Below are 17,227 nucleotides of genomic sequence, written 5' to 3'. Positions count from 1 at the left end.
CTGACTCCTCACTTGGGGGCAACAGAACAACTAAAGGCAGGACAAGAACCTGTCTTCTTTATTCTATCACCTGCTGACCTGTGTTGGGTGGGGCAGACAGGGTCAGCATGATAATCATATAAGGAGTGTCAGCCAGATCTATCCTGTGCCCCTCCAAGGCTGCAATAAGTCTTGTTTCAAATCTAAAGCCTCCTTGGATTCCAGGAAGAACAAATGTGCCAGGAAATATCACCCCTCACCCCAGACGAGGGTTATCCAAGAGGGTCGATGCAACCATCTCCAGAGAACCCCTTGTCCCCTCCAACAGCAAAGTCCTCTGACCACCTTGTAAGACCAGAACAGGAAAAGCACAATTATGCTCAATTATGCACACCTCCTAGGCTGGATTTTAATCTACTTAAACCTGAAGCTCAAATTCATACCCAAAATATAGAATTGGGTCACTGGAGCCTTTCTTCTGCTCCTCTTCTGAAGGTGGTCACATTGAACAAACCTTTAAAATAAAATAAAAAATTCTGGCCGGGCGGTGGCACACGCCTTTAATTTCAGCACTCAAGAGGCAGAGGCAGGTGGATCTTTGTGAGTTCGAGGCCAGCCTGGTCTACAAGAGCTAGTTCCAGGACAGGCTCCAAAGCTACAGAGAAACCCTGTCTCAAAAAGCAAAAAAAATAAAAAAATTCTAAAAATAAAATAAAAAATAAAAAAGTCACTTGTTTGAGGGTAGACTGCAGGCTAAGAGGAAGCAAGCCATTTCCACTCTCTCTGAGGCCTCACTCCTCAGTGTGGACTACAGCTCAGCAGCACAGCATCCCCCAGATGCTTGTTAGAAGTGCGGGAGTCCAGCCCTGTGGAGGCCTAGCCAATGCACATCTGGATTTTAAAAGACCCACAGGTGATAAATACACACCTGTAATTCACAGACACTGATGCAGAAGACTAAGGCGACTCTGCAACCAGGGAGGATCTGGAGTTGTCTTGCTTTGCTCCGGTCCAGTCATTGGTGAAAGCTCCTATTTAATGTTGTCAGGACGTATCCACCTCTGCACTGAGCACTGGTATTTTGATTGCCCATTTAACAACAAAAGCAGGATTTTTTTTTCCACTAATGAATTGCTTTACTGAACTTCCTATATGCAGCCCATCTATTCTCCCTGGCTGTATATGTTTTTTGTGTGTGGAAAAAGGCAGGGTTTAAATGTCAGAAGGAGGGGATCAGGTTCCCACTCCTCTTGCCAACCACGAACACATTTACTAGTCTCTTCCCTCCATTAAACGTTAAATGATGTTTATGAAGCGTCCACATGGGCCTGGAGCTTTTCTCGGTGCCTGGGGTTGCCAGGTGGCCAACAGAAATGGCATTAGCCTCTGCTTGAACTTTCTACTCTGGTGTTCTTAGAGGCCCTTCAGGAACATACACAGACCCATATTTAAAATGAGACCCAAGAAGGGGGAGAGCGGTAACCCATGAGAGTTGCCCCTGATTCTTCATCGTGGGAGCCAAGGAACTGACTGCGATCACCTGATTTCATCTTATCTCAAACCACACCCCCATTGGTTCTGTCTGACCTCTATCTTCAACATCTCTAGCCAGCACCCTCTCTGAGAGCATCTCTTCTGTTTCTTACTGTTCAGAGGAGAGTTTGACAATCCATCAAGAACTACAATAGGTATCAAACAGACCAACTTTCCCTGTTATAATACTATAGAGAGTGGCCACACTCATCAGTTCAGTAATAGGGTACAAAATTTTTACAAGGAAAAAGTATATTTTATAGCAGATCTGGCCTGAGAAAGTCCAGATTGAAAGCAATGGCAAACCAGGTAAGTATTAAAAGTGGACAGCTCATCCTAGCACACGAGGAAAGGGTTGAGCCCCTTTGGATGGGAACTGTATTCTCCTCACATTTCCGAAGCTGAGATCTCACAGCATCACATTCTGTGAGCAACTGTTAAGTAAACTGAAGGGTAGATAATTACTTTCCTATCATCACCAGGAACTGGGATCCATTCAAACATCCTCCTACTCCACAGGCACCGTTAGCAGCCCAAGTTTCTACCCCAGGGAAAAAGCAGAGAGAGTCCTTCACAGAAAGCCATCTGCAGGGGAGGCAGGAAAGAGGAGGAGGAAGAGGAAGTGTGTGCACCGGACTCCTGCCCTCCTCGCCTGCTCACAGGCCAAGGATGAATCGGATGCCGTGTGAACGAGATTTGCAGGTGTGAGGGGGAGGCTGCCGGGGCAAGCCCTGGGAATGGGAAGGAGGGGAGCAGAGACGTTCTGGGGCAGAAACGGGAGCAAAGGTTGTGGTTGAGTGAACAAAAAGTAGGACAGACGCCTCCTCCTGAGGGAAGGCGGCCGGGCCATTCATTCCTCGTGGAGATTTAGAGTCCCAGGCATCACAGCCCAACGCTGTCATCAGGGAGGATGAGACAGCACCGGAGACAGCCCCCCAGACAGGAGGTTCAGAAGCGTCTGATGTCTTGGAACAACAGTCAACCCCACTGGGGTAGCCCAAGGAAGGCAGAAGTCTTATTAAGTCAACCATTATGAAACCAGATGAATGAATACACCAATGGCACAAGGCTGCCACATGGTAGTGACTCTGTGAATGAATGAATGAATGAATGAATGAGGGCTGATTTAAGCTTCAGAGGCAAAATAATTTGGTCCAAGAACTTGTATCTACCCATTTATGGGTTCATTGTATATATAAATGCTAAGTGGTCGTTTATGCTTTGTGGCCACACAGTTTCAAACTCAACAGAAAAGGTCTGCCTCAGAGAGTTTCCAGGGGAAAGGCAGGCAAGTGAGTACACATATAAAAGAAAGAAAGAAAGTAACTAACTTATAGCCAATAACAAGTGCTACAGAGAAACTAAAATGTAGCAGGAGAATGGATGGGGGAGAAGTTGTAAAAAGGGAGCTGGGAAAAACAGCTGAGTCAGCAAAGTGCAATTCCCATAAGCAGGAGGACCTGAGATGAATGCCCAGAATCCACAGGGAAAGCAGTGCTGGTGCTGTGCTCTCACAGGTCCCGTCCTGGGGAGGCAGAGACAAGTAGATCTCTAAAGATCACGACCAGACAGCCTGAGCAGCTAGGCCCAGGACTGTGCCAAAGGACAAGGTGGATAACTCGTGGGGTTAACTTCTGGCTTACACACACACACACACACACACACACACACACAAATACAGATGTGCAGAGAGAGAGAGAGCAGACATAGAGAGATAAATACATACACAGAGAGACATATATATATATATATATATATATATATATATATGAGAGAGAGAGAGAGAGAGAGAGAGAGAGAGAGAGAGAGAGAGAGAGATTCACCAAAGAGAAAATATTATTCAGGTTCTTTGCCAACTCCATCAGAATGACTTAACTCTGCCACTGCAATTTGAGTGCAACTGTGGTCCATATAAAAGTGAATGGGCTTGGCTGCATGCCCAAATCAAGCTTTGCTTATGGACCCTAAAATCTGGATTTCCTCTTTTACTTATGCTTCTTGAAGTACTATCCTTTTGGTTTTTTTTTTTTATCATGTAAACTATAGTTGGACACTTTTATATACCTGTCATTCCACACTTAGAAAGATCATGAGTTTATGGCCAACCTGGGCAACATAGAAAGTTCTAGGCCAGCCTGGATTATAGAATGAGACTTAGTCTCAAAAAATATCCCCACCAAAAACTTTAAATAAAAATAAATATAAATGATAAAGACCGTTCTTATTCCCTGGGCCACACAACCAAACAGGTGAATCAGAATTGGTCTGCCCATCATAGTTTGTTGACCACTGAAATAAACACAAGGAAGAAAAGGTCTTTTCTCCCAGGAAAGAGGCCTGTGGGCTCAGACTGGAATGAGAATACAGAATCATCTATACAAAGAGAAAAGGAGTGAAGAAGACTCGGGTCCCTGGAAGGCTTGAAGAAGGAATGAACTGGATGCATTCAAAGATCGTGGGGATGGACAGGGTGTTTCACAGCGAGCTCAGTACAGAACGAAAGCAACCCAAGGTGTGTGCTTCCAGGGTCAGCACTGAGCAACAGTAGTCTATTGAAGACACGCTCCAGTGCCACCTCCAGGGGCGCCACCTCCAGGGCAGCTGAAGTACAGGGCTGTTGAGGAGGTGCAAGTGGAAATGAGTCTGGAACTTGCTGTTCCATTGGCCATTGCTAGAAAATGGAAACATGAAGGCAGGCCATTGGCATTCACTAACGGGTGTGAGGCTTTCTGCCTGAGGCCTCCACCATGGTTTCTGATACATAGGCAGGTCTTTGGGGGAAAACTCATTTGGACTTTTAGGTCTGGTTTCTGTGGATGTCTTTGCTGTTCAAGGTTAGTCATTCTTAGACTTCAGGTAACAGGGTGTGAAAAGTGTGACAGAAGCAGCTCCCAGCATGAGATGAGACTGTATATGCTTTTGAAACTGTGGCTGCTTTAGGCTTCACAGCTTTTGCAGTCATTAGTTTGCTTGTGACAGAATCTTGTTATACAGCCAATGCTGGCCCAGAACTCATGATCCTTCGGCGTCAGTCTCTCAAGTACTGGGGTTACAGGTGTGTGCAGCCATACTCAGCTCTAGGGCTCACAGGTTTTAAGTGTTCTGGATTAACTGATGCCTCGATTCTAACAGCAATGATCGTGTTGAAGCTTCCATGTGGATACTATCATCTGCTCTCATTAAATCTAAATTTTCAGAGGTCTTCTGATCCTCGCTATTCAAAAGGAAATGACAATTTCCCCATCAGCCACACACCATGATAACTGGAAATGTCATTAAAAACTGGAAACCCCTGCCGCAGTCCCTCCTCCATGCTCTAGATCACTGAGCAAGAAGAGGATGAAGGAGGAACACATCCAGGCCTGGGGAAAAGATGTCATCGTTGTGAGTTGCTGCTTTGACCCTTTGGTTTCTGGCCCCTACAGCCCTTGGTCTTAAGTCAGTTCCTGCTCTTGGAGAAGAGACCCTCCCTCTATAGTCTACTCTTTCCATGTGGATTTTTACTTTGTCAATTAGTATTGCCTGCACTGAATAGATCCACTGCCCTCCATCTCCCCAACTGAGGGGCAAAGCAACTCAGCAATTCTCAGATCCCGGCAGGATCAGAAATGCAGCTGCTACCAATTACCAGCCCCCCACCCCACTTCTCACCAGCTTCAGTTTTAAAATGGCTAACTTATTTTTTTCCTCATCTTGTAAACACACACACACACCAGCACACATGTGTTCTCGGGCTGATATCGCAAGTGCCAAGGCTCAGCCTGGAAAGCATATTTGTGTTTGGTGGTTCGTCCCCCAAATAGAGGCTCTGAAGGGAAATGCTGACGGGTCATTAACTAACACAGCACAAACCAGGACCCAGGTTTTCCCACGTTCCCTCCATTTTGTTTGGCGGCAGAAGTGCCAGGCCCAGAATTAGGTTGGCGTGCACAAGCTGTGTCCCACTCTTGGAGGCAAATTTGAGGGCAAGAGGACATTCCCCCCCAAGAGTGGCTCAGAACATGCAGAGTGCAGTATATTCTGGAATATTTGGAGTCAAGAGAGATCACAGAATTCTCAGACTGGAAAAGACACTGTATGGTCTGGAAGCCTGAATGCCTGTAACCTATTCATTTCCAAGCTGAATCCTCCTTGCCCCAGCTATGACTACTGATTGACCCAAAGAAGCAGTTGAGGGGAGATGGTTCCATAGGCCAAGTGCTTGCTGTGGCAGTATGAGACCTGAGCACTGTCCACAGGAGCCAAGGGGCGGTGAGCACTGAGCCCAGAACTGGGAAGCAGACACGTGAAGACCCTGAGGCCTCCTAGCCAGTCAGCCTAGTCAAAATGGCAAGTTCTGGGTTCCATCAGAGATTGTGTCTCAGAAAATTAAGAAGAGAACAATAAAGGAAGACTCCCAACATCAAAATCTGGCTTCCACATGCGCATGCACTGGTGAATGCACTCACAAACACACTTGTACACACATGCATATCACACAGAGAGAGCGAGAGACAGAGGGAGAGGGAGAGAGGAAGAGGAGAGCTGGCACCCAGAAAGTTGAAACCATTTTCTGCCATGTCTTTATTCCTTATGATCTTTTTGTATGTGAGGGGGGTTGCACATTTGTGAGTGGGGTTGATATGTGTGTAGGGGCATGTGGGGGGTACATATGTGTTCATGTATGTGGAGATCAGAGGACAACCTTTAGTGTCATCTACTCTTTCTTTTGAGATAGTCTCTCACTGGCTTGGAACTTCATCAGGTAGGCTTCGGTGGATGGCCGGTGAGCTCCAGAGGTCTCTACCTGTAGTCTCAGCATTTCTGGCATTACAAGCGCACACCAGCTCATCTGGCCTTTCACACAGGTTCTAGGGATCAAACTCAGATTCACGCCCTTGCAAAGCCAACACTCCGCTAGCTGAACCATCTCTCCAGCCCTGATATTTTTCTAAAGGAACCGCAATGCGCAACTGGGTGAGAACTGACCCCAGCTCACGCTGACCCCAGCTCACGCTGACCTCTCTCAGTTCACAAGTGCGAAAAGTAGGGCAAGTAGAGATTTGTGTGCCCATTCACACTGACCCATGCATCTGTGTGTCTGCTGCAAAACAGATACTGAGCACATCATGTGTCAGACTACATACAGGTAAACACTCGTGATAAGGTGTAGTGAATTGGTTCCGGCCTGGATTCCAAAAACCTATGTAAAGCCTGATGCTGTAGCATGATTCTCTCATCTCAATAAGAGGTAGAGAAACAGAAGACACCCCAAAGGACTGTGGGCCAGCTAGGCCAGCAAGGCCAACATACACTGTGGTGAACAATAAAAAGAGACAGTCTGAAACACAGCGGAAGGCTTCTGACTTCCACACAAGCACCATGGCACACATATGCCCACACTCACACAAGCAAGTGCCCGCAGGAAAGGAAAAAGAAGATATTGATAGTTGGCTGTGTTCACAGACCAAATCAACCATAGTCCGCATATGGAACTTGGGTGTTTCCAAGGCAGCCAGATTTGCAAAGCAGTGAACGGGATACCAACGCATTCCATTCTCTACTTAAAATTCTCAGGACTTTCTAAAAGGTCAAGCATATGGCTCGGGCAGGCTTAAGATCCTCCAACCTCTATCACCCAGATTCTGGCTTTGCGGTTCTGAGCATGGATCATACAATGATCACGGCCTAGAATCAGCCGCTCCCCAGCTAATCAAGCTAAGAAGAGGCCAGTGAAAGGACCTCAGGAAAAGATGCTCTGTGGATTCAGGGAGTGGCGGGTATCTTTGACCTCCCATTCCTCTGATGGTGGCAGGTGAGGGACTCAGGACTTTGGGAGGTGAGATGAGTGACCGGCAGCAGGGAGCCAGGGCCTGCTGCACGACACTGCTCAGCAAATCGTACCCAACTCCTTTTTTCCCTCAGAATTAAAAAGCAAAAGATTTATGTTTCTCTGGAGAGGAGGGGGGGTGGTGAGAAGGTGAACACACAGAGAGCTCATGGAGCTTTGAGAATAGGAGAGGAGGCATTCCCTCAGCCTCCACTCCTCTCCTACTTGACAAAGGACAAGCCTACCTCCCCCGGCTTCCAGCTGTCAGAGATGAGCCCTGATAAGGGCCTGGGGCCTCCTCCTTGAATCCCTTTGTTCCAGCACCCATCCCATTAGAAAAAGGTCACACATCTTTGGCCCCTTTTAATTTCAGGGGTGGAGAGGCAAGAGCTCAGTCGGGGGAACCATGCAATTATGAGCAATTACTTAAACGGCTTTCAGACAAGCGTTGGCCCTCCACCAGGAGCAGAGAGGCCTCTGTCTGGGCTTTGTAGACTGGGAAGACAGGGAGTGGGGAAGGGGGGGAGCCTCCAAGCCACCCCACTGGTATTCCCTGCCACTGAGCTGGCTGACACTAACCAGCCCTGCTGCGCAGGGGAACTGTTCACTTAAAAGTCTTTGCTTTCTTGACTTATCTGCCTCTAAAGAAACAAATCTATTAGTGGCAAGGAATCCCAGCCAGGGCTCTAAGTGCTGTCCCTACTGGAAAGGGCAGAGCTTGGGGCTCTCTCCTGTCACTGCCTCCTCTGCTCCCTGGCAACAGCTCTGGATGGCCCAGGTCAGGAGTGTCTCTGGCCACTACAGATAACAAGAGCCATTACCTTCCAGATTCTTCCCTAACCTTCTCCCTCCCCTCCCTTCCGCCAAAATCCCAACCCCAATTTCTCCCTGGCAGATCAAAGGCAGCCCAGGCTGTAGGAGAGCTCACTCTATCAATAAACCCTTGACAGGGGAATAAACAGACCCATGCAATAGTTCCCACCAGGTTCTCCACGCCACCCCACTCCCAGCCACCCCTTCCCCCTCCCCCTCAAATGCTGCCCCTTTCTTTTGCTCCTGAGAACCCTGGAGTTTTAGTGTGGCATTAGTTCGAAATTGCTGCGGCCCCTACTGGCCCCAGAACACTTTCTGGCCTTCACCTGTCAAGCCATAGTATTTTTTTGACCTTCCAAAAACAAATTTCCTTACACTTCGGCCGAGTTTGCAGTGAGCAACTAGGAAACAGCCTCGGCATGACAATTGCGTCTGTAACACCCAGGTCACTGTAAGGCGGGAAGGCGCATTTCTCACTGAAGAACTCACAGTGCCTTGCAGAGGAAGATGGGATACTGACTCAGAAAACACAAAGCAAATAATGCTGGACTCGGGGTGCTGACAGAGGGTGTGACGGTACTAAAACCCCCAAGAATACTCATTTTAAAGCCCAGCCCCACTGATTCTTAGAGCACTAGGCTTGCTTTTCATTTGTTGTTTGATGGGTTGTTTGTTTGTATTGGTTTTTTGATTTTTGTTTGCTTTTGAGTCAGGGTCTTAACTGTGTAGCCCGGGCTGGCCTAGAATTCACTGTGTAACAAGGCTGTACTCAACTAGAGATCTTCCTGCCTCAGACTCCTACAAACTGGGATTGCAGGCATGTGCCCAGCTTCTTTTTTTTTTGATTTCTAAGCCCTTAATCCATGAAATTCGACAGACTAACTTCATCATGGCCCCTGGGACTCTCCGGGAAGTAACAACCTGGACTTCTTCCTTATATACTAGGAGACGTCTACTCTCGTGCCCATGTAAACTACAGCTTTCGGGGTAGAATCTGGCAGCTTCCTCCTTCGTGACGTGTCCAGGTTCTCCGAAGCACTGTTAAGTCTGAGAACGCTTGGTGAAGATCCCTGAAACCGGCCACCCTCATACCTGATCAAATCAGAACAGACGTGGCCGACTGGCAGTGCCAGCATGTGAGGACACCAAGGTCAGGCTGTGTGGCGCTGTCACACTTACAGGGCCATGTATAGGACACACCAACGGTATATTAAAGCCTGGAGCAGGACTGTCTGCCCTTGTTGAGCTGTTTGTATGTTTACTCCCACCGCCCACTTAGACTGACGGCCTCCATTTCTCCCAAGCTCCTTTGTTCCGAGACACAGAGCAAAGCACTTAACAAGCGCAATTATCTCATCTTCATGAGAGTCCCATGAAGCAGGTACATTTAACAGATGAGGTAAGTGGATCTAAAAGAGGTTCCCCCAAAGACACGGGGATACATACCCAGAGAAGCTGGGGTTTGAGAGCAGGCATCTAACTTCAGGGCCAGGTTTTGGATTACTCCTTCCCCATCAACCTACCGTTGCCCATTTCAGCTAAAGGCAATAGCCTATCTTTTCATACATCTCTTCATACAAACTTGCATACAGCCTTAGCAAGGCCATTTTCTTCCTACAGTTTAAGTGCCTCCTCTCCCTTCTTGTCCTCTTCCTTCTATCAAACCAGAAACAAACACCTGTCTTAACAAAATGGCTCCCAGAGCAAATCAGTCAGGAAACTAGAAAAATAACTTGGCCAAGTGCCTATCTTGTGAGTGTGGTGTGTGTGTGTGTGTGTGTGTTGTGACCTTGGGGAACACATCTTTTACTTTTCCTTTCATTCCAAGTACAACATTTCAAAGCAGCTCAACATTATTTACTAATACGCCTGCCCCAGCAGGAGCGAGCCCTTTATTTATTCCCCTCCTCCCATCTTAGCACAGTAATTTGCACTAATCCTTGGGGGACAGGAAGCTTTTTGTTCTATTAAGGCAATGAGCAGCTACCTTTAGACTTGTGTTCAATGACTACCCTGCCAGCTCTCTCAAGTAGTTCCCTGTGAGAGCCTGGGGTCGCAGGCCAGAGCCTTTGGAAGCAAGCAGTACCTCTACGCTCTCCCCTGGTCTACCTGCCTGAGGATAAAGCCTGGCCTGATTCTTGAGCTAAGTGGATCCGCACTGCTGCTAGTCGGCCTTGCTCAGAAGCCGGCCATGCATTCATCAGCCAAGTGAGTATGGAGGCTAAAGGAGATTTGGAAAAAAAAAAAAACAAAACAAAAAATCAAAAGGCACTTTCTTGTCTCTGCCAAGAAAACCAAATCAATTCCCTTTCTCAGTTCTGCACAACTTAGAAAAGGTCACGTATATAATACGCCAAGTGTGGACACATTAGAATGAAATCAAACCAACATGGGGTTGGATTAAAGAAAACAGTGGATGGGCACAGGTGTCTTAACACAAGAACTAACTTAATGAGTTCTAAGGAAAATATCTCACGGAATCTCATGAGACTTCTCCCGTGCCGCAGGGCTCTGCTTCCCCTTACACACCTGCCCTTTACCTTAAGGCTAGCCATTCTCTTCCTTTGGAGTCTAAAGGGCACAAGGTCATCCTTCAGTGGACACGCCCACCTTAGAGAACTGCAAGGATTTAGATCTTACATATCCCCCTTTTTTGACAGTACCCCAAACATCTGTTGCTTTTTTTAAAATTGTTTTTATTGAGCTATATATTTTTCTCCACTCTCCTCCCTTCCTTTCCCCTCCCCTTATACCCTTTCCCATGATCCCCATGCTCCCAATTTACTCAGGAGATCTTGTCTTTTTATTTCCCATGTAGATTAGATCCATGTGTGTCTCTCTTAGGGTCCTCTTTGTTGACTAGGTTCTCTGGGATTGTGGATGGTAGGCTGATTTTTCTTTGCTTTATATCTAAAAGCCACTTATGAGAGAGTGCATATTATATTTGTCTTTCTGAGTCTGAGTTACCTCACTCAATAGTATGTTTTCTAAATCCATCCATTTGCCTGCAAATTTCAAGATGTCAATTTTTTCTGTTGTGTAGTACTCCATTGTGTAAATGTACCACATTTCCCTTATCCATTCTTTGCTCAAGGGCACTTAGGTTGTTTCCAGGTTCTGGCTATGACAAATAATGCTGCTATAAACATAGTTGGGCACATGTCCTTGTGGTATAATTGAGCATCTTTTGGGTAAAAGTGGTATTGCTGGGTAGGTTGTTTCCTAATTTTCTGAGAAATTGCCATACTGAAATCCAAAGCAGTTGTACCAGTTTGCACTCCCACCAGCAATGGAGAAGTATTCCCTTTGCCCCACATCCTCTCCAGCATAAGTTGTCATCAGTGTTTTTGATTAAATCTTACATATCCCTTAAAACCTGTTAGAAGACTGGTACCCAAATGCTCCAAGATGCAGAGGTCCCAACCTGAGCAGACGGTTGGCTCAGGAGGGCTCTGACCTCAGTGGGATCCATACCATTGTGTGCTATTAAGGCTTAAGGGTGCCGGCCTATCTGGAAGAAGCAGATCATTGGGTGTGTGTCCTCGACAGGTGTATTTGTTCCCAATCCCTTTTCTGCTCTGCCAGGCCCTTCCACTAACTATTTTTATTCACCCAGAAACAACAGAGGTAAGTAATCATAGAATGGAACCTCCAACACCATGAACGGAAACATGCCTCTCCTCCATGAGCTCGTTTATGTCGGGTGTCCTGTCACAGTGCCAGGAGGCTCACTAACAAGGAGGCTGGAGAGCTTTGCTGTGTCCCAGACATGGTGGTATTCTGTCTTATGTGTGTGTGCATGCATGGTTATGTGCATGCGTGTGTGTGTGTATGTGTATACATGTGTATGTGTGCAGTTACACATGTGGACGTCAGAAGACAATCTCAGGTGTTGACCCTCAGCTTCCACTTTGTTAGAGACAAAGTCTGTCTTGTTGCCCCTATTTATACCAGTGACCTTCATCCCAGTTTCCCTACACCAGCCAAGGAATAGCAATCACCTGAACTACTGCACCCAGCTGTGTGTGTGTGTGTGTGTGTGTGTGTGTGTGTGTGTGTGTGTGTGTTATGGGGAAACATAGGCAAAACGGAGAAAGGCTTACATAATCCAACCTGTCGATCAAAACAAAGACCCACCTGCACTTAGTACACCTTAGCAGCTAGATTATTTCTCACAAACCCCATAAAAGCACAGTAGTCAGGGCTGGTGTACCCTCGCTTATCTGGCCCTTTGTCATGCTTGACAGCTTACTTCTTTCTGGTCTGTACCGTTGCTTTGCCTTGAATGAAATATAGTTGTGCTACTTTGAAATCTATGTGTTTCCTTATTTTACCCTTGAGTAAGAAACCAAGAACCTGAAAACATGGAAAGACAATGCCATAGACTATCTAACAAAACCCCTAAAATCTGGCATGAGAAATCTTCTTTGGAGATGTTAGTCAGTGTTGCCTAAGAGACTTCTGAAAAACTATGGGCTATTACTGTTACCCTTGGTTGCCTCCTAGAGACAAAAGATAAGTCCTTATTGCTAAAGACACCATGTACGTCAGACATGAGACCCAGAGGATCTGGGCTAGATCTGATATGAAAGCCTCCTCTAGTCCTCCGTGAGGACCAGCAGGCTCCATGCAAACTTCCAAGGGAGAAAAGCAACCAACAGTCCTACCCAGCTACCAAGCCCATGAATCACAATGACCAGCATAGCACAATAAAGTTAAGGGTGTAATGGTGTCACTTACACTTTGGCAGTAACTAACAACTCTCTAATGGGACCAAAGGTCCACTCAACAAGAGGAAAAGTCATGTCTGGTGCTGGAAATCTAGCCAAGGCTAATAAAGTCATGGATCTTGGAGGAAAAACTACAAATACCAAAATAAATAAACAAATGATAATAAATAAATAACACAAGTAAACCAGCATAATACCTAACTAAATTCGAAATATTTGTCCTTATACCCTCAGATAAATGTAGTTCTCACACCTTATTAAACTTCTCTTTGCAACAGATGGAGACCACTACAGAAAACCACAACCAATCAAAATGTAGATTTATGGACACCAGTTCCAACTATACATTTACAACAAAACTCTTGCGCCTAAGGCTCAGGGATCATTGAAAAAGAGAAGCAGAAAAATTGCAAGAGAATAAGAAGTTTGCTGCGAGATGATGAAATGCCTGAAGTTATCCCATGACGTCTCACCAACATGGTCCCTAAGCAAAACATGAACGAGGGTGACACCAGTAGACATGTCAGCATGGGGAGGGGGGTCCAGAAGGCTCAGCCTTAGGCAAAGAGTTGCAAGTGACTGAAGATGGCTGAGAGCCAGAAAAGTAGCCTTCCCCAGGGAAGAGCATACCAATTGGCCATTCATTACCAAATGGTCAACCCTAAAAACATACATACAAGTGGCATTATATGGACATATGTGCATCATATATGTAACAACAATTAAAGAAAAAGAGGCCATGAATTTGAGTAAGAGCTGAGGGGCTACATGGGATGGATTGGAAGAGAAAAATTATGTATTTATATTATAATCTCAAAAAATACAAACATCATTTTTTAAAAAAATTTAAAACCTGGAAGCTTCTGGCACAGACCCAGACCATTGGTGAGCTTCTGACACACCAGGCCCCATACAGTAATCACACACAGAGACGAGTCCCCCCGCCCCCTGCTCCCCTCCTGGGTCACTCTACTTCCACCCAGTTCTCATCACTGTGCTGCCCAGGAGCCTTTCCGTAGATTGCTTTCCATGATCAAAAAAGTCTGCATTTATTAATCAATCATTGGCTCTTCCCCTTTTAGAATACAGAAGAACTTTATAGAGACTTTACATTTTGCATTCTCAAATACTTATCTTCTGGCACACAGTAAGAGCTAAACAAACACAGATGGACGGACGGACAGACAGATGGATAGACAGACAGATGGACAGATGGAAGGGCAGACAGACGGACAGATGGGTGGATGATGGATGGATGGGTGGACGGAAGGATGGACGGATGGACGGACAGATGGATGGGTGGATGGATGGGTGGGTGGATGGACGGGTGGGTGGGTGGATGGATGACTTAATTGTACTTCTGAAGAAAAGCATAGCTCCTCTAGAGAGACTATCAAGCATCTGACTTGTGTGAAAAGCACTGATGGCTTCTGACACTTGGCTGCTCATCTGTATCCAGGTATTTCTAGAACTTGCCATACTCTAGGCAGCAGGGTGGGGTGGGGTAGCCCAGTTTCCAAACTCTTTTTTTGTCTAAGCAATATTAGTTACCATTTCTTGAGACTTTTCCTTGTTCTCTTAGTACTTTTCTTAGTAGCCCTAGTGGGTAAAAAGAAGTATTCTTACCCACAGAGGAGATAAGCCATGTGTGATTTGCCCAACAGCATCCGTTGGTCACTAGAGTTGGGACCAGACCAACTTGGTGTCTCCTGTCTCTGAAGTCCATGCCTTGAGCCTCCTCTGTGTATTAAGGCAAAGTACCAGCATGACAAAAGTAATCATCTCCTGGTTGGCCACACACAGGACAGACACCAAGGATTGGGAACTTTGGCATAGGTGACTTTTAGTGATCATTTCAAGCCTCCTCATTCCCACCAAAGACCAGAGCCAATTCTCAAGGAGGAGTTCTAACCACTTCAATATTTCTGTGAGTTTTTCAAACATGGTCGGTTGACTCCAAGGAGCCATCTGAAGTTTTAGCACCTATAGAAACTGCTGCTCATGGCCCTGAGTAGCAAGACTCTTACTCAGGGAAGGAAGGAGCAGAGATTCTCCTTCCATAGTAAAATTCCGTTGAAACTAAAGTACGAGACTGAAGAAAGCCAACGTTCCTGAGAGTGAAATCCAAGTAGGAGTTACAGCTTGTAATGCTGTGCCAGCTTCAACATCAGCAGCTCCGCTCACAGAAAGTGACAAAGGCCCGGGATGCTGCCGAGGAGCGTGGAAAGGGAAACCATGTGTTACCTCCCAAGCTCAGCTCCTTCTCTCCCGCACGCTCACCATGCTGAGGTCCTCGCAACACCCCTTTCCTTGCTTCTCACCTACAACTCAGGTCTTGGGAGCTATTGGTGTCACACTCCTACCCGCCTTTTATTCCTCTCTCCATCTCTGCACTGAGGGTTAACCAATAAATATATAATGTTCCCCCTATGCCATCTGAGTTTCCAAAACAGACAGGTTTCCCAGCCATGCAAGCCCGTGTATATCCACGGACTGGGTCTCTTAGGACAGTTGAGAACAGCAAGTCCCGGTGTCATAAGATGTGATTCCTCCCTCGAGTTACAGGAATAATAAGTAAAAATAACCAAAGGACAGAATATCAAATGCTGTTGAGCAACGAGGAATAGCACAGGCTCATTTCTGGAGCCCGGGCCTCAAAATATCAGCACAAAAGAGTCTGTGGGGTCCTGGGCAAGTTGACCAGCTTCTCTAAGCCCCAGTTCCTTCATCTCTTCCCACAGTACCTGGCTCATCATCTGGTGCTGAGAGTTCAATAGTACAAAAATCCCCCAAGGCAGGCCCTTGCCGCACAGCGCTTGCCAAGAGGCTGCCATCGCCATTATTACCACGTGCCACAGCAAACACGCGCCCCAGAATCCCTGAACCACGCGGCTTCTCATGATAACGAACTACAGTTTGGCCCAGTGTCTACACCGTCAGCTTTCCCTCCCAGATAACTCAAGCTGTATTCCAGATGGAACAAGTAGAAAAACAGAAGTAAATGCTCCCAAGATAAACGGTGTAAGAGCAGAATAGAGAAAAGCAAATGGGCAGAGAAAGGAGATAAAGCTTGCGGCTCTCCCAGACTTCCGTGCCGTCAGCATTGTTCAGAGATGTCAGTTTGAAAAGACATCCGTTCTGGTTCCTTCTCTTCAAGGAGAAGAATGTCTCCCCCAGAGAAGAGAGATAAAGAGTCAACTCAAAATATCAGGTTCAGCACTCTGGCCTGGGCATTGGCACAGCGGCCTACAGGACAAATTATTGTGAGCTCTGCAGAGTTTAGGGAGTGCTACCTGAAGAGGGACCCATTGTTCAGTCAACACTCCCAACCCTGAATGTGCCCTCCATGCCTGGGAAGCACCAGAGAGAAGGCCAAGTTCATTAAGGCCACCAAACTTGAACTCATCGTGGCAATGTTCTGGCTGGTCAACACCATCCAAGGGGGTATGGCCTCTCTGAACCAGAATAAATTCACAGAAGGCTGTTAAAGTGGCCTGTGGCTCCAGGCATACAAAACAGATTCAGAGTTTCAGTAGAGGGGCCAATTCTGACTCCAAGACTGAAGTTACAACCATCTGCTACACTACCTGTTTTAAATCTAGATCACTGGGAGCAGAAAACTCGGGGCACCTACCTACATTTTAGTACCACAGCGGCACCAGCATTGGTTGGGTACGTTCTGATGGTGGGTGTTTCAGCCGAGGCTAGAAGGAGTGGCCTACAAACTGTCCGTGAACTTGAACAGATTTTCTGTAAATTCTGCCTTGGTGTGCGCTTACAAATTTCACCTGTATGAGAAAAGATTCCAACCATGTGCTTCATTTACCTAAAACCCAAGTGCTCTCTTCCTGCAAAGACCTACGTGTTCTGTTCCTTTCTGGTTGCTGTGAGCAACCGCCTGACAGGAAGCAGCTTGACAGGGGGGCTGGCTCACAGTTTGTGTAAGGAAGGCAGGCAGTGGAAGGGTGAAGCAGCTTCTCATACTACCTCTCCTAGGACAAAAAGAGCCTAAAGGACGCAGAGCCTGCCTCTCAAACTTCAAGTCCCACCCCCCATGATTCCACAACCTTTCAAAACAGTGCCCCAGCTAGGGAACAAGCAGTCGAACACATGAATTTCTGGGGACATTTTATATTGAAACCGTGACAAAAATGTTTCTTAGGATGTCTCTCAACAGCCCCAACTATTGGAAACCATTGGCTAAACGGGGTTCCCCCCCTTCTGTGTAAAATAGCTGCTTAAGAAACAAATGATAATAGAGTCCCAGCCCACTACCCACAGGCCCCTCCCACTCCTCCCACGACGGAGCCAAAGGAATCGCAGTGAAAACCAACGACTCCATCGGGCTCTGGCCAACGTTTCT

The sequence above is a fragment of the Arvicola amphibius genome, chromosome 13 (genome assembly GCF_903992535.2).
Source record: "Arvicola amphibius chromosome 13, mArvAmp1.2, whole genome shotgun sequence".
Classification (NCBI taxonomy): Eukaryota; Metazoa; Chordata; class Mammalia; order Rodentia; family Cricetidae; genus Arvicola; species Arvicola amphibius.
This window is presented reverse-complemented; position numbering follows the sequence as displayed.